This window comes from Schistocerca americana, chromosome X (assembly GCF_021461395.2).
Source record: "Schistocerca americana isolate TAMUIC-IGC-003095 chromosome X, iqSchAmer2.1, whole genome shotgun sequence".
Classification (NCBI taxonomy): domain Eukaryota; kingdom Metazoa; phylum Arthropoda; class Insecta; order Orthoptera; family Acrididae; genus Schistocerca; species Schistocerca americana.
This window is the reverse complement of record NC_060130.1, coordinates 355,740,753-355,764,266: the sequence shown is the minus strand read 5'-3', so window position 1 is coordinate 355,764,266 and position 23,514 is coordinate 355,740,753.

Below are 23,514 nucleotides of genomic sequence, written 5' to 3'. Positions count from 1 at the left end.
TGCATTCAGGCTTTCCATGAAAAGTACTGTGTCCTTGTTCTCGCTTTTTATCTCATCAGAACAGGTGGTGATCCGTTTATGAGTTAACAGTCTGTAAATTCGAGTGACTTCGAAACATATTCTCTCACTCGAAAGGTTACTTTTGCAAAGTTTGTAATTTATATTTACGTATTTTTGTACCGCGATGTTCGGAGGGGATGTTAGCTGTTCTAATCTGATGTTTGTCTTAGTCTATAATGGTTGACTCTATACACCCAATATATTCATGAATTATATTAAATCTGTCATACATTTGAGCATCACGAACTCATTATTTTACAACATTCCTTTGTTCACAAATTCCAACGCGCGTACCCTACCTCCATGTGAAACTATTTCATATTTTCTTCTTACATATCGTGTTCCATTCAATTATAATGCAGTTTACGCTACATACGCATGGAGCGCTTGCATTTATCTTCCATAATAACCTTTCAGGAATTCAACGTTCCTAATGCAGTGCTACGTGTCATACGGCGCCAGAGACGACGTCATCGTAAGCTCTCCATTTTCAGTTTATTAGGTAGTATAGGCAAAAGATGACGAACACATTTGTCCTGCACATATTGAGCATTTAAGGCCCACTTTTAATACACTTTGAGGCACTATAGCGTGAGGGTTGCAGTCAATATTCTAGTTCAAACTCAGTTGTGTTTCTTGCGAGTAACCATTCCTCTTTCGATTGCGTTTTATGTAAGTTTTGCTATTTCCGAATAATTAATTTTGAAGTTAGACTGCCTTATTAGAGGCTCACTTTCGGTGTCTGGAGATATATTTCAGGGCTCATAGTCTCGTTTCAGCCCTCGGGTACAGCTTCAAAAGGAGTTCTGTGCTTACACTCTTGCTGTATGGTACATTAAATTAATTTCTGTAAGTTACCGCAACCAGTAATGCTCCATCTTAGGTCACCAGTCACGTACTGTAAACAGTGGTAAGCTGCACGTTGGAACACCTAACAGACGATTGTTTTTCAGGATAACTTCACCAGCGCGAATGTGACAGACAAGTTCTTGTTATAAGCAACTCACCAACACGTGTTTCACACGCGATGTTTAATTAAGACGTCGTAGCGCTCGAGATACTCATTCACGACCTTTGGATCCTTATCTCACAATATACAGTTTAGAATTCTGTTGTGCTCTTCACTATCAAAATTGGTTTTATACAGCTCTCCACGATAATCTATCCTGCACAAGCCTCTTCCTTTTTAAATAACTATCGGAAACAACATCCATTTGAATCTGCTTACTGTATTCAAGCCTTTTTACCCCTCCCCCCGATACACACACACACACACACACACACACACACACACACACACACTCTCTCTGCTTCCCGTTAGCAAACTGACTATTTCTTGACGCCTCATGATGTGTCCCATCGACCGAGCCCGTCTTTTAGCCAAGATGTAACGCAAATTTCTTTTTCTTCCGATCTATTCTGTACCACCTTATTAGTTATTCGATCTACATTCTTCTGCAGAACCACATTTCAAAAGTTTCTGTTCTCGCCTTGTTTGAACCGCTTATCGCCCATGTTTCACTTCCATTCCAGGCCATGTAAACACCTTCAGAAAAGACTTCTTAATACTTGAATTTATATTAGACGTTAACAATTCCTTCGCTTTCAGAAACACTTTTCATGCTGTAGCCAGTCTTGGTTTCATATACCTCTACTTAGACCATCATCATTTATTTTACTGCCCAAAAAACAAAACTGAACGTCTACTTTTAGCTACCGTTCTATCTTAGTTGACGTTCGTCTTATAACCTCTTGTCAAAACTCCATCTATACATATAACTATACTTAAAAACTCGGCTTCTTTTGCAAGCAAATAGTACTTAAATAAAAATTCGTCTGTGGAAGAAAAGGAGTTGTCTCGAAAAAATGATTTTAGGTTATATTTTAAAGCTTCCATTGCTACCTGTCAGGCATTTTATTACAGTGGACAAATGATCAAGAATTTTTGTTGCAGCATAGAAAACTCCTTTCAGAGCCACCGACAGTTCCAATACCGGGAAATAAAGAACATTATTTTCTAGTTTTGTAGGTATTGACATAATTATTCTTCTGAAATTGCGACGGATTATTTATGACAAATTTCCTTAGGGAATATATGTGCTGTTGATGGTGTATTTTGCCGGCCGGAGTGGCCGTGCGGTTCTAGGCGCTACAGTCTGGAGCCGAGCGACCGCTCAGGTCGCAGGTTCGAATCCTGCCTCGGGCATGGATGTGTGTGATGTCCTTAGGTTAGTCAGGTTTAATTAGTTCTAACTTCTAGGCGACTGATGATCTCAGAAGTTAAGTCGCGTAGTGCTCAGAGCCATTTGATGGTGTATTTAAAATGCCTAACTCCTTGAAGAGGTGAATACGTGCCGACCGTGGGTGAACACGACATATTATTATTACTGCTGGCTTTTGTGCAATCAATACTTTCTCTCTAACTGATGAGTTGCTCCAGAAAATTATTCCGTAAGACATCATTCAGTGAAAATAAGCAAAATGTATCAGGAGGTTGATTCGTTTGCGTCCAAGACTAGCAATTATACGAAGAGTAAAAGCAGCTGGACAGTATTGTTTAAGCAGCTCAGTAACGTGCTTCTTCCAGTTCAGGTTTTCATCAGGATGCAAAACCAAAAAAGCGTTCTGCCCTGTTTACTGACTCCTGTTCACGTGCTACTTCAACGGTTGGTATGTTTCTGTTTGTGATAGAACTGAATATTGTGATTTTCCTCAAAATGAATGGAGAGCCCATTTTCTGAGAACAATTTAATCATTCTTTGAAAAAACATTATTAACAATCTCTTCCATTGTTTTCTCTATAATGGGAATCATTACAACACTGCAAAAAGTACAAAATATGTTTGTTGAATGTTAAGTGGGAGGTAATTCACGTACGCTACCGGAAAAAAAATCGCAACACAAAGAAATAATTAATACAGAGCAAGGGAGTTTCGGGACTACAACTGTCTACATAAGATATTTAAGTGATTGACATTGCAAGATCAAAGGTTAATGTAAGCGCGAGATAAGCCACTGCAAATGCGAGATACTGGTACAATAATAACCGATGTAAACGCCAGAATGTTGAATGCAAGCATGCAAAAGTACATGCATAGACGTGCTGAATGTCAGTTTGTGGGTTGGAGTTCCATGCCTGTTGCACTTGGTCGGTCAGTACAGGGACTGTTAACGCTGTTTGTGGATGACGCTGGAGTTCTCGTCCGATGATGTCGTGTCTCCTCCTTCACAACAATCCATATACACTGAAGCACCAAAGAAACTGGTATAGGCATGCGTTTTCAAATACAGAGATATGTAGACAGGCGGAATACGGCACTGCCGTCGGCAACGCATATCTAAGACAGCAAGTTTCTGGTGCAGTTGTTAGATCGGTTACTGGTGCTACAATGGCAGGATATCAGAGATTTAAGTGAGTTTGAACGTTGTGTTATAGTCGGAGCACGAATCATGGGACACAGCATCTCGGAGGTAGCGATGAAGTGTGCATTTTCCCGTACGAACATTTCAAGAGTGTACCGTGAATATCAGGAATCCGGTAAAACATAAAATCTCCGACATCGCAGCGGCCGGAAAAAGATCCTGCAAGAACAGGACCAATGACGACTGAAGAGAATCGTTCAACGTGACAGAACTGCAACCATTCCGCAAATTGCTGCAGATTTCAATGCTGGGCCATAAACTAGTGTCAGCGAGCGAACCAATCATGGGCTTTCGGGGCCGAAGGCCCACTCGTGTGCCCTTAATGACTGCACGACACGAGGCTTTACGCCTTGCCTGGGCCCGTCAACGCCGACATTGGACTGTTGATGACTGAAAACGTGTTGTCTGGTCGGACGAGTCTCGTTTCAAATTGTATCGAGCGGATGTACATGTACAGGGTATGGAGACAACCTCATGAATCCATGGACCCTGCAGGTCAGCAGCGAACTGTTCAATCAGCTGGAGGCTCTGTAATGGTGTGGGGCGTGAGCAGTTGGACTGATATGGGACCCCGGATACATCTAGATACGACTCCGGCAGGTGACACGTACGTAAGCATCCTGTCTGATCACCTGCATCCATTCATGTCCATTGTGCATTCCGACGGACTTGGGCCGTTCCAGCAGGACGATGCGACTCCCTATACGTCCAGAATTGCTACAGAGTTGCTCTTCTGAGTTTAAACACTTCCACTGGCCACCAAAGTTCCCAGACAAGAACATTATTGAGCATATTTGGGATTCCTTGCAACGTGCTGTTCAAAAGAGATCTCCACACCATCGTACTCTTACGGATCTGTGAACAGCCCTGCAGGATTCATAGAGTCAATTCCCTCCAGCACTACTTCAGACATAAGTCGAGTCCAAGCCACGTCTTACTGCGGCACTTCTGCGTGCTCGCGGCGGCTTTACACGATATTAGGCTGGTGTACCTGTTTCTTTGGCTCTTCAATGTAGTTTTAATCTTATTATCTGCGTTGTTAATTTCTGTCAGTACGTGCATATTTCTGGAAATTTTAAGGAATATCCCTGAAATATTACAATATTTTTTGTAGAATACAAATAACCTCGTGCCGTGACTTTTTCTGCCCTCTATATAAGTTTCCCTTTTCCTCTTACCTGAAGTTTTAATACATTTAGTTTATCAGTGGCGTAGTTCTTTTATTACTGGAATTCGTGGAGAATATTTTAGGAAATTTATTTTCAAATATTGACAAAGATTTGATACAGAATATATTGAATTTTACATTACCATCTCCATCCACTAGGGCGTAATGAAAAGTAATGCACTCGAATTTTTTCGTCAAAGCTCTTAAAGCTTTTTAAATAAAACCGACGTTATTAACAGTCTACATCTTTATTCTTCATTTCTACATAGTTGGTGGCCTCTGCCGCTAGAGAGCTCCGCATTGTAGCGTGTAATATGGCGCTGTGTAACCTAACCATTGCGTGAGAAACAGCGTGCTGTAATCGAATTTAGAGTTCATACTCACATGGAGCACCCTCGCTTCAACATCACAATCCCAGACCACACACAAGCTTTGCGCCATCTCCAGCAACCCGACGCCTTGTGTTCACTGTCGCCGATCGTCCTTCGTACGGTCCCGACTATGCCTCATCTGATTTTCATTTGTTTCCAAAACATAAGGAACACTTTTGACCACTTCACTTTGATAGTGATAAAGCGATACAAGCAGAGATGTGGTTGTGGCTCCGTCAACGAAGTCAAACATTCTACGGCGACGGTATCAACAAACTGGTCCCTCGTTGGGAGAAATGTGTTCGTTTTCAGCGTGGCTATGTTGATAAATAAATATTTAGACGTGAAGAATAAATATGTATAATATCAATAACGTTTATTTATTTAAAGAGTTTTAAGAGTTTTCAGATCAAAAATTCGTAGGCATTGTTTTTCACCACGCCCCCATATATACAGCTCGTCCCGTGATACCACATTTAACTTCTTCTTAAAACATTGTAATCTGTTCTCATTTACAAGCCTCACTGATTTTTATGAGCATGCCTTTGTGTACAGATTAATTCGTTTAAAATATTATCACTCGGGGCTCTGCTATCTTGCTGCAGACAATTTGGGAAATTTACCAGTGAAATCAGATTGAAACAGCCGAATAAAGATTTCATTTAATTTTTCCTCTCAGAACCTTTTAAGAAATCTACACTGAAATCTCCATAAAGTATTAACTGTTTCTTCTTATCTGAGAAATAGCCGAAAAATGCGTCTAGGTTTCTCATAAATAGCTGAAAGTTTACTAGAGGTGACTGCAATAACAACTCACAGGTATACGATCCTAGGTTCTGATCTACACACAAACGGCTTGTATCAACATCTGTGATTTTCTAACTTTTCCATACGTTGCAACTCTCTCAACAAGAAAATGATGGTAATCTATAATCCCTGATTTTAACTTCTCTAGTCCTGTTTCTACATGGTGTTCAGAGAAGTACAGAACATATGTCACTTCAGACGTACAAGAAGCTCACAATACTTTTTTTGCAGCCGCTTAGTGTTCTAATGAAACAAACTAATTTTACTTTCCTGAATCTGTTACATATATTATGGCCCTGTTCTGTTAATTTCTTTCAAGATCGTCCATCGATAACCGGACTCTAAGCTACAAATGTGCTCCTCCGACTCCAGTAATCATGGGGACTTTGCCTTGTGTACTTGTGGCCCCTCTTATTCTTTCTGCAAGGTGCTCAGCTAATCTGTCCTTCTCCCCTCATATTCAAGAGCAGGCGATGATTTGTGTATCCCCAGCTTCCAACTGCAGCAACAGGTACAGGACAGATATGAGACTTTGTTTCCGTCAAAGACAATCAATCAGCTCTTTGTTTATACGGCTGACAGCTGTTTTAATCCAGGGCTGGCCAAGGTGCTGCAAAATCTCAAACAAACGCCGCACTAGTGTGTGCTAGTCTGCTCGTATTTCGTCCAGGTCACCTTCAATACTATGTTCTAAGATGCCAGCCAGGCTGTTTCCTACTCCTCTTCCTATAAGTACCTTACCTCCTTCATCAAAATCTCTGCACAAAGCCCATATGTTCTCTGTCACCTAGCTAAGTTTGGCTCCAGGTGAGAAACTGCTTGTGACCTGGTATTCGACATCTAGCTTTTCCTGTAGCTTTCAGACTATACCCATCCCGTGGCTGCCGTCTAGCAGCAGGACTCTTTGCTTTCTACTTGGCCTCTTCCGACCAAGCATTAACGTTGTTGCTGCAAGTCTGCCGCACTTAACTATGGTCATAAATTGGCCAGCCTGGATGCGATTTTTAGGCGGTTTCCCATATCCGACTAGAAGAATGCCGAACTGGTACCCACGTCTCACCTCAGTTACACGATTCACAGCTATTTCGAAAACGTTGGCACAGAGGGAAGGGTCTGCGCCAGGAAGAGGATACGGCCACCCTCTACTACTATTATTACCAAATCCATAATTCAGATGCTGACCTATTGAAGAAGAAGGTGGTGGTGGAGGAGGAGGAATTTCAGACTGAGCAATTTTGTTTTCACTCAGATGAACTGTAAGAAAGTCCTCACTAAACTAATTTTATTCTTTTGTTATAGCTACACTACTGGCCATTAAAATCGCTACACCAAGAAGAAATGCAGATGATAAACGGGTATTCATTGGACAAATATATTATACTAGAACTGACATGTGATTACATTTTCACGCAATTTCGGTGCATAGATCCTGAGAAATCAGTGCCCAGAACAACCACCTCTGGCCGTAATAACGGCCTTGATACGACTGGCCATTGAGTCAAACACAGCTTGGATGGCGTGTACACGTACAGCTGCCCATGCAGCTTCAATACGATACCACAGTGCATCAAGAGTAGTGACTGGCGTATTGTGACGAGCCAGTTGTTCGGCCACCATTGACCAGACGTTTTCAATTGGTGAGAGATCTGGAGCCGGCCGGAGTGGCCGTGCCGTTCTAGGCGCTACAGTCTGGAACCGCGAGACCGCTACGGTCGCAGGTTCGAATCCTGCCTCGGGCATGGCTGTATGTGATGTCCTTAGGTTAGTTAGGTTTAAAGTAGTTCTAAGTTTTAGGGGACTGATGACCTCAGAAATTAAGTCCCATAGCGTTCAGAGCCATTTGAACCATTTGAACCATTTTTGAAGATATCTGGAGAATGTGCTGGCCAGAGCAGCAGTCAAACATTTTCTGTATCCAGAAAGGCTCGTACAGGATCTGCAACATACGGTCGTGCATTATCCTGCTGAAATGTAGGGTTTCGCAGCGATCGAATGAAGAGTAGAGCCACGGGTCGTAACACATTTGAAATGTGACGTCCACTGTTCAAAGTGCCGTCAATGCGAACAAGAGGTGACCGAGACGTGTAACCAATGGCACCACATACCACCACGCCGGGTGATAATCCAGTATGGCGACAACGAATACACAGTTCCAATGTGCGTTCATCGCGATGTCGCCAAACACGGATGCGACCATCATGATGCTGTAAACAGAACCTGGATTCGTCCAATGACGTTTTGCCATTCGTGTACCCAGCTTCGTCGTTCAGTACACCATCGCAGGCGCTCAAGTCTGTGATGCAGCGTCAACGGTAACCGCAGCCATGGTCTCCGAGCTGATAGTCCATGCTGCTGCAAACGTCGTCGAACTGTTCGTGCAAATAATTGTTGTCTTGCAAACGTCCCCATCTGTTGACTCAGGGATCGAGACATGGTTTCACGATCCGTTGCAGCCATGCGGATAAGATGCCTGTCATCTCGACTGCTAGTGATACGAGGCCGTTGGGATCCAGCACGGAGTTCCGTATTACCCTCCTGAATCCACCGATTCCTTATTCTGCTAACAGTCATTGGATGTCGACGGACGCGAGCAGCAATGTCGCGATACGATAAACCGCAATCGCTATAGGCTACAATCCGACCTTTATCAAAGTCGGAAACGTGATGGTACGCATTTATCCTCCATATACGAGGCATCGTAAGAACGCCGGTCAACTGCTGTTTGTGTATGAGAAATCGGTTGGAAAGTTTCCTCATGTCAGCACATTGTAGGTGTCGCCACCATCGCCAACCTTGTGTGAATACTCTGAAAAGCTAATTATTTGTATATGACAGCATCTTCTTCCTGTAGGTTAAATTTCGAGTTTGTAGCACTTCATTTTCGTGGTTGTAGCAATTTTAATGGCCAGTAGTGTATGTTAATCACAAGGATATTCCTCTTATAACCCCTTTTCACGACAGTCTCCATTCCATTCAGTGCTCTTGGAAGTCCTATGTCTTCTCTGACAGAATCCTGTCAGTTTTTGTATGACGTGTATAATTTTCCCCGTTTATTTACTTATTGTAGGATGACAGAGAAATATAGACAACTACTTACAACAAATTCACATTTCTGTACAGATACACACAATCTCAAGTCACAACGGGTTCATAGCTTGTAAGTCCAAGTTTGAAATCCAGTCAGACGCTTCTGCCGGCAAATAGTACAGGTCTTCCATCGTCCCTTTGAATGCTTTGAGACAAAATTCAAATGTTATATGCTCTTCACCGCAGTCAGATTCAGGGGATGGCTTCCATCCCCTTTGGTGCAGCAATGCTCCACATCAGTCCCGGTCAATTCTGATCCTATTCAGTATGTACCAGTGTCATAGCGGTAGATGAAAGCCTGCTGGTCTCTTCCAGGGAGTTTTGATTAGTTCGTGATGCTTCAGGAAAGACTGCGCTTGCCGTTGATCGTTCTAGGCTTCTTGCATGCTGAAGTTACTGTACCTCAGGTTAATTCCTGCGCGTAACCTTCGCTTGAATGAATTGGTAATTCTCGTGTTGGGTCAAATGGCTCTGAGCACTATGGGACTTAACTTTTGAGGTCATCAGTCCCCTAGAACTTAGAACTACTTAAACCTAAGTAACCTAAGGACATCACACACATCCATGCCCAAGGCAGGAGTCGAAACTGCGACCGTAGCGGTCGCGCGGTTCCAGACTGTAGCGCCTAGAACTGCTTGTCCACTCCGGCCGGCTTCTCGTGTTGTTTTTTATTCTTATACATATTTTCAACAATGACTGTGATGTTCGGTGAGATTTCGGGATTGCAGCCGGATCACGTTGACTTCTTGCCACGATATTTCGGCTGGCAATCGTTCAGCCATCTTCAGGTGAGTGTCCGTCACTGGTGACTGCAAGTTCCCGGAGTCAACTTTACAGCAAAAAATTGGCTCGAAAACGCATGCACATTGACCTCCGTCACAGGAGCGTCCTCTATCGAAATCCGCGCCCCTTAGAGTTACTGTTCTATCTGTGGAGCGCAGGCGCATGCGTAAAGGTGAAATCTACGTGTCCGCCCTCTGTCGGAATGCGTGCCCGTGTCGCTAAAAACAGACGTCAGATGTCGCCAGACGTGTCATTACGAATGAACTGTCTTCTCTCAGAGAAAATTAGAGAGAGCACCGGGTCCCAAGCCTTGTCCAGTTGAAAACCGCCATCACGATTTATAAGATTTTGCGCTGGGCGTATGGCCACAGATTCTTTAATTACTGAATCCCAAAACGTTTTCGCTGGGGCCAAGATTTTCGTGGCAGAAAAATCCATAGCGTGTCCTGTGGTAATACAGTGCTCAGCTACGGCCGACTTACTGGGCTGCGAAAGGCGAGTGTGGCGTTCAACTGGTCAAGGCTTGGGACCCGGTGATCTCTCTCATTTCCTCTGAGGTTGGTTGGGTTGTTTGAGGGAAGAGACCAGGCAGCAAGGTCATCGGTCTCATCGGATTAGGAAAGGACGGGGAAGCAAGTCGGGCGTGCCCTTTCAAAGGAACCATCCTGGCATTTGCCTGGAGCGATTTAGGGAAATCACGGAAAACCTAAATCAGGATGGCCGGACGCGGGATTGAACCGTCGTCCTCCCGAATGCGAGTCCAGTGTGCTAGGCACTGCGCCACCTCGCTCGGTTTTCCTCTGAGAGAAAACAGTTTATTCATAATGACACGTCTGGCGACATCTGACGTCTGTTTTTAGCGACGCGGGCTCGCATTCCGACAGAGGGCGGACATGTAGTTTTCACCTTTACGCATGAGCCTGCGTTCCACAGATGGAACAGTAGCTCCAGAGGTTCAAAATGGCTCTGAGCACTATGGGACTCAACTGCTGAGGTCATTAGTCCCCTAGGACTTAGAACTAGTTAAACCTAACTAACGTAAGGACATCACAAACATCCATGCCCGAGGCAGGATTCGAACCTGCGACCGTAGCGGTCTTGCGGTTCCAGACTGCAGCGCCTTTAACCGCACGGCCACTTCGGCCGGCAGCTCCAGAGGGCGCCGATGTCGATAGAGGACGCTCCTGTGACGGAGGCGAATGTGCCTGCGTTTTCGCGCCAATTTTTTGATATAAAGTTGACTCCGTGAACTCTGTGACGGACACTCACCTGAAGATGGCTGGACGATTGCCAGCCGAAATATCGTGGCACGAAGTCAACGTGATCCGGCTGCAATCCCGAAATCTCATCGAACATTCAGTACGCCGGGAAAGCTTCAAGAATCACAATGACTGTGATGTTCTTACGGATGGTGGTGGAGTATTACTAAGCACCGGTGTTTGTGGGAGAATACACTCTATGATGAGGCCCATTGCTTCATTGACCTATGTGTCAATTAGTTTAGTTCAAATGGTTCAAATGGCTCTGAGCACTGTGGGACTTAACTGCTGTGGTCATCAGCCCCCTAGAACTTAGAACTACTTAAACCTAAAGAACCTAAGGACATCACACACATCCATGCCCGAGGCACGATTCGAACCTGCGACCGTAGCAGTCGCGCGGTTCCAGACTGTAGCGCCTAGAACCGCTCGGCCACTCCAGCCGGCAATTATTTTAGTGTGAGCACTGATTAGCCATTCTGCAACTGAGTATGAACGAGCTAAAGCTCGTGATTTGAGGTCTGTTGCAGTGACACTCCAGGCGGTTCCTGTTAACTTTTGGAGTATATTGTTTCGAATTTTGATTTGAGCTGTCACATTCCAGAGATGAATTTTGTACGTCAGAGATCTGTTTCCATAAAAGTTTGGGACAACCTGTACTTTTTTTATCGTTATTTACCAACTAAGGCCCACGTTAAGACAGCTATTTATTTCTCTTTTTTAATATTGTTTCGTGTTCTCAGAACGAGCTCTTTTCTCTCATCCGACAATATGACACCAGTTATTCTTCTGCATGTTTTAGTTTTCTGAAAACCTTTGAATTACTCGACTTTTGGTCTGAACTAGTCTCTGTTCAGCAAAGTCTCCTGTTCAGTCAGCGTTTCTTCTAACAACTTTTTTGTCTTGCTCCCTCCCCCCCCCCCCCCCCCCATTTTCTGTACCTGTTTTAGAAGAATGTGTGTATCTTCTTTGTTCATCTGTCTTCCTTCCTATCTCCCAACCCGTATTTATTACAACGACCTAGAAAGGCCGAATGCGGTGGCCCAATATGAAGGGACTGTTTTGTCATTCATTGCGAGGAGTAATTGGTGTATATAAACGGGGAGGAGTGTAGGTGAAGCTGACCCGGGCGGTGGGCTGGGACAAGCCCGTGTCCCTTGCGACAGCGCGGCAGAGGCGCAGGTATAGGGCAGCCGCTTATTACGGCAGGACTCAGAATGGCCGGCGAGGGAATTTATCGGCCGCCTGGCGAGTAGAAAGTGGACTTTACACACGCCGCTGGCCTTATTAGCATACACGACATCGCGGCCCAGCGCGACCGACACCCGCCTGTATTTCATTCGGAGCGGCGCTGCCCTTTCGTAACTTGCTCATTAAGATAAGCGCCTCCTTCCCAGACGCCGATTACCTCGTCTGAGGACTCACTGCCCGCCTCGCTCGCTCGCTACTGCGATACTGACTGCTGTTACAAGCTGTAAAAGAGAGGCACGTGTTTGACGCCGAGAAGGTTTATCGGCAGATTCTGTGGAGGAGAGTACGTACACGTAGCAGTAGCAGGTAGTTGCGATATGCCGTATCCCTGCCTGAACTTGGTCTCAAGACTGAAGCTCTCACTTTCCATTCTAATACAGCGTGTTTCAGGAGGAATAGTTAATATCTCAGGGAGTAACAGTACCGACTGCCAACGGCCTTACGGCAGTGGTAACATCGGTTCCCGTCAGATCACCGAAGTGCTGTCTTCCTTGGCTAACACTACAATGGGTAACCGTCCAGGTGTACCAAGCGTCGTTGGCATGCGGGGTACACTCAGACCTTGTGAGGACAATTGAGAAACTACTTGACTGAAAAGTAATGGCTCCAGTCTCGAAAACTGACAACTGCGGGGGAGTGGCATGCAGACTACTTGCCCCTCCATATTCACATCCAGTGATGCCTATCTGCTGAGGATGACACGGCGGCCGGTCGGTATAGTTGGTACTTCCGAGGTCAGTTCGGACAGAGTTTAGTTTTTAGATAGTATAGAATAATGCGAATAAAACATTTCACATAACATGTACCCGCTTTTTACTAGTTACCGAGGTACAGCCTATAGAAAGTAACCTACAAATTGCACGAGGTGGTAAGAAAAGGCAAATGATTAACTTCAAAAGTGATTTTCATAAATTTCATCTTCGATTTCAATGTACTTACGAATTCTCTTCACAACATCCCGTGTAGCTCTCCAAACGCCGTCTAAGCGTTCCTTTATGGGGGACAACAATTTTCAAAATCGGAACGATCACTTCGTCTGTTGTATTTAATTTTTCTTTGTAGACTTCGCCTTTCAATCCTCTCAACAGGCAACAATCTAAAGAGGTAAGGGCCAGGGCTCTTGGTTGCCGAGAAAAGTGACAATTTCTGTAGAGCCATCTTCTGGCAAATTTTAGGTTTAGATGATGTGTCACCTGAAGACTAGAACGTGCAGGGAGAATATGCTGGAAGCACGTACGATCATCAGCCGAAACATTATGACCACCGCCCACTGCGACGTTGGATGCCGCTTGGTGGCGTTGCGGGCACGTGACGCGGTAACAGAAGTATGTAATCGGGGCAGACACGGACGAGCTATCGCCCGAGCGAAGATATGGGCTGTAAATGGCGAAATCAACTGAGATAAGCGACTTTAACAAAGGGTAATCCTGACAAAACTCTACCATCTGGTGAACAAGATTTATGAGACAGGCGAAATACCCTCAGACGTCAAGAAGAATATAATAATTCCAATCCCAAAGAAAGTAGGTGCTGACAGATGTGAAAATTACCGAACAATCAGTTTAATAAGTCACATCTGCAAAATACTAACGCGAATTCTTTACAGACGAATGGAAAAACTGATAGAAGCCGACCTCGGGGAAGATCAGTTTGGATTCCGTAGAAGCGTTGGAACACGTAAGGCAATACTGACCCTACGACTTATCTCAGAAGAAAGATTAAGGAAAGGCAAACCTACGTTTCAAGCATTTGTAGACTTAGAGAAAGCTTTTGACAATGTTGATTGGAATACTCTCTTTCAAATTCTGAAGGTGGCAGGGGTAAAATACAGGGAGCGAAAGACTATTTACACTTCGTACAGAAAGCAGATGGCAGTTATTAGAGTCGAGGGGTATGAAAGGGAAGCAGTGGTTGGGAAGGGAGTGAAACAGGGTTGTAGCCTATCCCCGAGGTTATTCAACCTGTATATTGAGCAAGCAATAAAGGAAACAAAAGAAAAGTTCGGAGTAGGTATTAAAATCCACGGAGAAGAAATAAAAACGTTGAGGTTCGCCGATGACATTGTAATTCTGTCAGAGACAGCAAAGGACTTGGAAGAGCAGTTGAAAGGAATGGACAGTGTCTTGAAAGGGGGGTATAAGATGAACATCAACAAAAGCAAAACGAGGATAATGGAATGTAGTCGAATTAAGTCGGGTGATGCTGAGGGAATTAGATTAGGAAATGAGACACTTAAAGTAGTAATGGAGTTTTGCTATTTGGGGAGCAAAATAAGTGATGATGGTTGAGATAGAGAGGATATAAAATGTAGACTGGCAATGGCAAGGAAAGCGTTTCTAAAGAAGAGAAATTTGTTAACATCAAGTATAGATTTAAGTGCCAGGAAGTAGTTTCTGAAAGTATTTGTATGGAGTGAAGCCATGTATGGAAGTGAAACATGGACGATAAATAGTTTGGACAAGAGGAGAATAGAAGCTTTCCAAATGTGGTGCTACAGAAGAATGCAGAAAATTAGATGGGCAGATCACATAACTAATGAGGAGGTAAAGAATAGAATTGGGGAGAAGAGGAGCTTGTGGCACAACTTCTGAGACATGGAGGTATCACCAATTTAGTATTGGAGGGCAGCGTGGAGGGTAAAAATCGTAGAGAGAGACCAAGAGGTGAATACACTAAGCAGATTCAGAAGGATGTAGGCTGCAGTAGGTACTGGGAGATGAAGAAGCTTACACAGGATAGAGTAGCATGGAGAGCTGCATCAAACCAGTCTCAGGACTGAAGACCACAACAGCAACAACAGATTATTATTCCGCAGAGTCGGTGAACGGGTATCTCGAAAACGGCAAGGCTGGTTGAATGTTCACGTAATACTGTCGCGAGTATCTACGGAAAACGGTAGGACAGTGAAACTAACACTAGTCGCTAAACGGTTGGACGTCCACGGTTCTTCACAGACCATGGGGTTCGGAGGCTTGTCTGCTAGATAAAATAGGTAGATGGTGATCTGTAGAATCTTTGCAGAAAGAGCACAATGTTGGTGCAATCACAAGTGTTTCGGAGCACACCGTTCATTGCCCATTGTTGAACATCGAACTTCGCAGCAGACCATCCTTACGTGTTCGCATGTTGGCCCAATTATGATTTCAGTGGGCATGGGACCATCTGGATTCGCCTGTCGATCAATGGAAACGTGTAGGTTCTTCTGGTGCACCACATATTTGCTACACTACGACGATGGTCGTCTCCACGAACACCATAATCGAGGCGAATGGCGGCTTGAAACGTGCAGCGTGCCACGGACACAGTCTGGTGGGAACGATCTTATGCTGTGGGAGACATTCTCCTGCGCTTGTATGGAACCTGTGGTAGTAATCGAGGACACGCTGACAGCTGCGAACCGCCTGCATCCCTTCATGCTTGATGTCTTCCCCAACGTCGATTTCATCTTTCAGCAGTATACCTGTTCGTGTCTCTGAACCATGCTACAGTGGCTTGAGGAGCATTATAGTGAACTCACGTTGATCTCCCAGCTACCAAATTCGCTTGATGTACACTCATGTTCATAAATTAAGGGCAATGCTGATAAATGGTGAAACAACGCTCTGGTGGGCGGTTTTCGGGTTTAAATCACCTCGAGGTATGACCATGCGGTGCATTTGACCTGCGGTCGTCGCACGGTGGCGCTGGCAGCAGTCCACGTACGCAGAGGTGTGTTGGTGCATGTCAGAGTACGGTGCAGCGAGTAAGTGTGCAGACGTTTTGAGACGTGCTAAAGGTGCCTGTGTGTTGAAAATGGCTCAAAGAACACATATTGATGTCGTGATGAGGGGTAGAATATAGTATGGAGACTGGAGGCTGGTCAAACACAGCAGGTCGTACGTAGCACGGGCCCTCCGTGTGCCACAAAGTGTGATCTCAAGATTATGACAACGATTCCAGCAGACAGGAAACGTGTCCAGGCGCCACAGTACGGGACGTCCACAGTGTACAACACCACAACAAGACCGATATCTCATCATCAGTGCCGCAGATGGCCACGGAGTACTGCAGGTAGTCTTGCTCGGGACGTTACGGCAGCCACTGGAACAGTTGTCTCCAGACACAAAGTCTACAGACGACTGAACAGACATGGTTTATTGGCCCAGAGACCTGCAAGGTGCATTCCAGTGAGCCCTGGTCACAGGAGAACCCGTAAAGCCTAGTGTCAAGAACGCAATACATGGTTATTGGAACGGTGGTCCCAGGTTATGTTCACGGACGAGTCCAGGTATAGTCTGAACAGTGAATCTCGCCGGGTTTTCATCTGGCGTGAACCAGGAACCAGATACCAACCCCTTAATGTCCTTGAAAGGGACCTGTATGGAGGTCGTTGTGTGATGGTGTGGGGTGGGAGTATGATTGGTGCACGTACACCTCTGCATGTCTTTGACAGAGGAACTGTAACAGGTCAGGCGTATAGGGACGTCCTTTTGCACCAGTATGTCCGCCTTCTCAGGGATGCAGTGGGTCCCACCTTCCTCCTGATGGATGATAACGCACGGCCCCACCGAGCTGCCATCGTGGAGGAGTACCTTGAAACAGAAGATATCAGGAGAATGGAATGGCCTGCCTGTTCTCCAGACCTAAACCCCATCGAGCACGTCTGGGATGCTCTCGGTCGACGTGTCGCTGCACGTCTTCAAACCCCTAGGACACTTCAGGAGCTCCGACAGGCACGGGAGCAAGAATGGGAGGCTATACCCCAGCAGCTGCTCGACCATCTGATCCAGAGTATGCCAATCCTTTGTGCGGCCTGTGTACGTGTGCATGGTGATCATATCCCATATTGATGTCGGGGTACATGTGCAGGAAACACTGACGTTTTGTAGCACATGTGTTTTGGGACGGTTTTCTCAACTTATCACCAGTACCGTTCACTTACAGATCTGTGTCGTGCGTATCCCCTATGTGCCTATACTATTTGCGCCAGTTTTGTGTAGTGCCACGTTATGTGGTACCAAATACTGCAATTATCCTTAATTTATGAGCATGAGTGTAAATCCTATGGAACCCATATTGGTCGCTATCGGACGCCATCACCGCGTACGCAAATCAGCGGACCATTATTTACGAGAATTATATGGCAGTACGTAGAAAATTAATGCCGCTTGCCTCCAAAAACCTACCAACAAACTGTCAGATCCCTGATTGCAGGATCAGTGATGTATTTCGTTCCAAAGACGAACAAAGAAGTTATTAGGCAGGTGGTCATAATGTTTTGGCTCATCAGTGTACGCATCCTGGTAGCCAAAGGAATCTCTTCCAGTAATGTCGGAACATAATTTTCAAGAAAGTGTAGATAACTTGGGCCTGTAAGATGGTGTGGTAAAGCAAGAGGCTCTCTTAACTGACTGTCTATCGTACCACACTATACCACACATTTACGTCCTGGAATATGTCTCTCGACAAAGGAATGTGGGTTTTCGTCGGACCACCGATGTGAGCAATTAATGTTGTTGATACTGTCCCAAGTGAAAGTGGTTTCATCATTTAACAGTATTAATGGCAGTACTCAGCGACTTGCGGCTAGCCAACAATAAAATTCGAATCGTCTACCTTCATCTCTTTCTCAAAGATGTTGAGTCCACTGTATATGATGAGGATAGAGGGGCTGTACATACGTTATGTCCGTCATCTTCTTGTATGTGGAACACAGATACTTGCAGAAATTCTGCGTGTGCCTCTACTTGATACACACTATGTTCGTTTGCACGTTCAGATGTCGTCACTGTACCAGTCTCAAGCAGTTTAGCGGAAACAGTAGGAAACACTCTTGAACCTGACACTCTGCGTTTAGGAAATTGTTTACCTTATTCTCTACAATCACTAGCAGCATTTTCAGTACAAAACCCAGACCCAAATACCATATCTGCAGATTCAGCATTTGTAAACACATACCTACTTAAAAGATACAGTAGAACCGGCTAACAAACCACTATCATGGTTCACAACTTGAACTTCAGAACAAAAATGACAATCGATAAATAAATCGACAGCATATGGCGTACAAACATGTGAAATGAAAACTCACATCTGTAACTAGCTGTATCCCCGTATCCAATAAAATTATGTTATACAGAGTGTTCTGTTCGCTTTAGCCTAGACTACCTCCTCCTAAGATATTTACTGTGACACCTGAATCTACCTGTATATACGGCAGGCACGACCTCTGCAATTCAGAACAGCTCGAGGAAGGGCCCCGTGACCCCCAAAGCGAATTCTGCAACTTGTCCTTCAGATAGAATTTTTGTCAAACAGGTGCAGCTGGGAACGTCACCTTCGAGCCAGGGAGCCTGTAGCTGCCGGCAGATCGAACATGGTCGTGATGAATCCAGTGCCGAGAAATAGTAAGTTGCTGAAAAATGTTGCTGGACATCGTTTAGAGAACAGTGTAAAAGTAATGTACAGTGAAAAGGGCCAAACAGCCTTACTTTATAGAAACTTTACACTCAGACAGTATAGTAAAATGAAACTACTAATAAACAGGGCTGGAGATGCTCCAGCAAGAACTTTAATGCTAAAATTTTTACAATAGCAAGTGATCATTTGTTGTCCAGGTGTATGGAGAGTCACTCTCGTAATCCATCATCATTGCAAGTGATAAGCAGGACATTGCTAAAAAAAATCAGTAAAAAAGAAAGGAAGCTGAGTGTGAAAAAGAGAAAAAGAGACGTGGATTCATTACCGCTCGTCTCTTAGTTACGTGAAACATAAGAAGTAGATGTGCTTTTGTGATCTAACGACCATCGTTCCAGAAGGTCCATTATTCTTATCTTGGCCGATTACCCACTGAAAATTGCAGTGGTGAGGAAGATACATCTTTATCAGTTTCAATTTGTTCAGGCACGTGACAAAGAGGTGCGAAAATTGAGTAACTTGAGAAAAGTACAAACAGGCTCTTACATCGACAGTATAGTGTTGGCTCTGGTTCGGTACCGGAAACTGACAAGAAAATCTAAAAAAGAAAAGTAGTTATCTAAAATATAATTGTGCGGCGTCAAAAAGGTGAAAATAAAATATCTTCCGAATGAAAGTAATAGCTTTTGAAGCTCGTTGTTATATACTTTCTTTCCTTTAAACAGTTTTTTGTCTTCCTTGTCTCGGAGTATTTATGGTAATTTATATTTTTGTAAATTTTATAGTATGAATGTAACGTTTATAAAATAATTTTCCAGCTTCAGTCACTTCTAAGTAGAAATATTTACTGGCACAACGCTTTAAGGCAGCGTGCTGTAGTCATCAGATGCTTTACAGTTATATACACACTATTTTTGTAAGTAGAATCCGTTGGAGTGTGATGCGGTCTATTCGCTGTGTGTGCTAGTGAGGTTATGTACCGATATATTGTCCTCTCCAGAAGCACTGACTCATTTTGGTGTGCATCTTATGTGAGTCGTACATTTAAATCATCTCAGTGACGTCTTTCCTTACATTTCTCTGAATATGTGCTCGTCTGACACACAGAGCACTGGGATTAACACGACACCGCCACTTCACACTTTCACATGCAGTTGTTTATATTCCAAACTTCATTAACTGCTAATGTAACACACATTTCAATTTCTAAGATCATAATTTAACAACACAAGCAGGACTTAAGAAAAACCAAGACGTCTTTGTAGGACTTGCCGCAAAATGTTCTAAATTCTCAGAAAAATAGGAATAAAATTCACAAAAAGACGGGTAATATACAAATAGCTGAAAAATACTCCTATTGGCGCACAAAATTGCGAATATTCTCCTGTTTATTTAAAAGTCTCCAATGAAAAATTGAGTACTAGCTACCACAATCTAACCTTCCTTAGCACCACTAAAAATTCTCCTAAAATTTTGGCATGCGAACATATTCGCGCTTTTTTTTACGTTCAACCCACCTTAGACTCCCACAGGCTGCAGTAACTGTAACTCACATCCACTAGCCCTCTGAAAGTCTCTCATACCCATACACTCCCACTTGTGCATTCTCACTCACTCACTCAGCCCAACTCATTGTTATTATCTCTTCGTGTCTCTCTGTCATTGTCTCCTGTGTTACAGCCACAGTCCCCACCGTTCTGTACTACTACTACTACAGTCTCCTTTCACTCACACTGTATTCCTCTTTCTCTCTCTTACCTCTAATGTCTCATTCCTTCCTTCCTACTGCCACTCTCTTCTCACTGTCACTATCTCTCTCTTTCTCGTTGTCGTTGTGATATACTCTTTCTCTCATTATAACTGGCTGTCACCCACTTCCACTTTCTCTGCCCCTTTGTTCCTCCCACCCTCCCCCCTACCCATCTGGCACTGTCTACCTCATTCATTCCCTAGCACTACTGTGTCACTGTCAATTATGTTCCACTGCCACTGTGTCCCTCTCTGTCTCCCTCACTCTCTCACACTGCCATTGTCTCCTTCGCTCTTTCTATAACACAACCGCTGTCTACTATCTTCCAGTATTTATTATTGTTCCGTCTCTTTGTCACTGCCATTTTCTTCTTCTTCCTCACCATAAAAGAGCGTGAATATGTTCGCAAGCCAAAATTTTTGGAAAAAATTTTAAAGACGTTGAGAAATTTAGAATTAAGCAGCTGGTACAACAGTTTGCAGTCAGAGTCTTTTCGAACATATTCCCATTTTTTATGCTCCGATAGGAGAAATTTTCAGCTGGTTCATGTAAAACATATGAAAAGAAATGTACTGGACAGTAAAATTCAGATAGTTTACTAATCTGAAATTCAAATAACGCAAAACCAATTTTACACCTTAGACCGGATTTTACGTTCAAAAAAATTGCACGTGCTTTAGTACCGCAGTATGGAGTTGTCAGATGGTAACAGAGACGCTTTACAGTATATTTCTCCATGCCACGTCACTTTATAAACTACGTTTTCAGCTCATACCGGATTTTACATGCGTATTTTACCTGTACAAGTAGGGTGGCTTTGAACCTATGTATCACGGAAAACAATAAAATGGTTCAAATGGCTCTGAACACTATGCGCCTTAACTTCTGAGGTCATCAGTCCCCTAGAACTTAGAACTAAATTAAACCTAACTAACCTAAGGACATCACACATATCCACGCCCGAGGCAGGATTCGAACCTGCGACCGTAGCGTTCGCTCGGTTCCTGACTGTAGCGACTAGAACCGCTGGCCACTCCAGCCGGCTAAAACCGATAAAGATATGACGAAAATTTTCAAGGTGTTCGACATCGGGATCTTAGAAATACATCATAAAAATTACAGCCATTTGCCATGCATAGCCCTTTCGGAATCCGCGGGTGGGTTTTGGTACGAAACAAATTTTTGGGGACGTTTCTCGATAATGGAAAAGATTTTTGAAAATGGAAGGATGGCTCTTCTAGATAAATGTGTAGAGAAAATAAAATATGAACAGTTTGCTGAGTATAGTTATAATTTAGATTTCGCCTCATACCGGATTTTACGTGTAGAAGTAGGATAACTTTGAACGTCTGTATCTTCGGAACTGTTACAGATATCAAGAAAATTTTCGAGGTTGTTCGAGATCGGGATCTTAGGAATATATCGTAAAACTTTCAGCCATTTACTGTGCATAGCCGTCGTCGAATCCTCGGCTGGTCTTGGTCCGCTGGTGACGGCGCAAATATACAGAGCTATTACAAATGATTGAAGCGATTTCATAAATTCACTGTAGCTCCATTCATTGACATATGGTCACGACACACTACAGATACGTAGAAAAACTCATAAAGTTTTGTTCGGCTGAAGCCGCACTTCAGGTTTCTGCCGCCAGAGCGCTCGAGAGCGCAGTGAGACAAAATGGTGACAGGAGCCGAGAAAGCGTATGTCATGCTTGAAATGCACTCACATCAGTCAGTCATAACAGTGCAACGACACTTCAGGACTAAGTTTAACAAAGATCCACCAACTGCTAACTCCATTCGGCGATGGTATGCGCAGTTTAAAGCTTCTGGATGCCTCTGTAAGGGGAAATCAACGGGTCGGCCTGCAGTGAGCGAAGAAACAATTGAACGCGTGCGGGCAAGTTTCATGCGTAGCCCGCGGAAGTCGACGAATAAAGCAAGCAGGGAGCTAAACGTACCACAGCCGACGGTTTGGAAAATCTTACGGAAAAGGCTAAAGCAGAAGCATTTCTTAAACAGGAGATTGGAAAACCGATGGATCAGTCGTGGTGGAGATCATGATCAACAATTCATGTCATGGCCTCCACGCTCTCCCGACTTAACCCCATGCGATTTCTTTCTGTGGGGTTATGTGAAAGATTCAGTGTTTAAACCTCCTCTACCAAGAAACGTGCCAGAACTGCGAGCTCGCATCAACGATGCTTTCGAACTCATTGATAGGGACATGCTGCGCCAAGAGTGGGAGGAACTTGATTATTGGCTTGATGTCTGCCGAATCACTAAAGGGGCACATATCGAACATTTGTGAATGCCTAAAAAAACTTTTTGATTTTTTGTATGTGTGTGCAAAGCATTGTGAAAATATCTCACATAGTAAAGTTATTGTAGAGCTGTGAAATCGCTTCAATCATTTGTAATAACCCTGTATTAAAAAACACTTTCTTGAGGTTTTCCAATGAAACGGTCAAGAAATAATCGTGCCTCCTCAAATCTCATCAAACCCATCGTAGTCTACCGTACATCAAATGCAAAAAGAACTAGCCGATTTGCTCTATTTGCCTAAGCAGGTAGAGATGTGCAATATTCATAAAAAAAAAATGGTTCAAATGGCTCTAAGCACTATGGGACTTAACATCTGAGGTCATCAGTCCCCTAGACTTAGAACTACTTAAACCTAACTAACCTAAGGACATCACCCACATCCATGCCCGAGGCAGGATTCGAACGTGCGACCGTAGCAGCAGCGCGGTTCCGCACTGAAGCGCCTAGAACCGCTCGGCCACAGCGGCCGGCTGTAATATTCATACTTCGACACCGTACTGTTGGATGGTGACAATTAGGCGATCGTTCTGTTGAATACACAAATGGTCCCTAGCGCAAGGGTTATCAGAAACATTTGACCCTGCCTTTCGAGAACGAAGTGCTCGGATTAAAAAGGGCGTAACACAGGAATGCAGCTTTTCTGCCCTAGTATTCAATCTGGATATCGAAGAAGTAATGATGGAAATAAAAGATAAGTTCAAGACTGGGATTAAAATTCAAGGTGAAAGAATATCAACGAACATAATGATCGCTGATGACATTACTGCTCGCAGTGAGAGCGAGAATTGCAGGACATATTGAATGGACTGAACAATTTAATGAGCGCACTCTATGG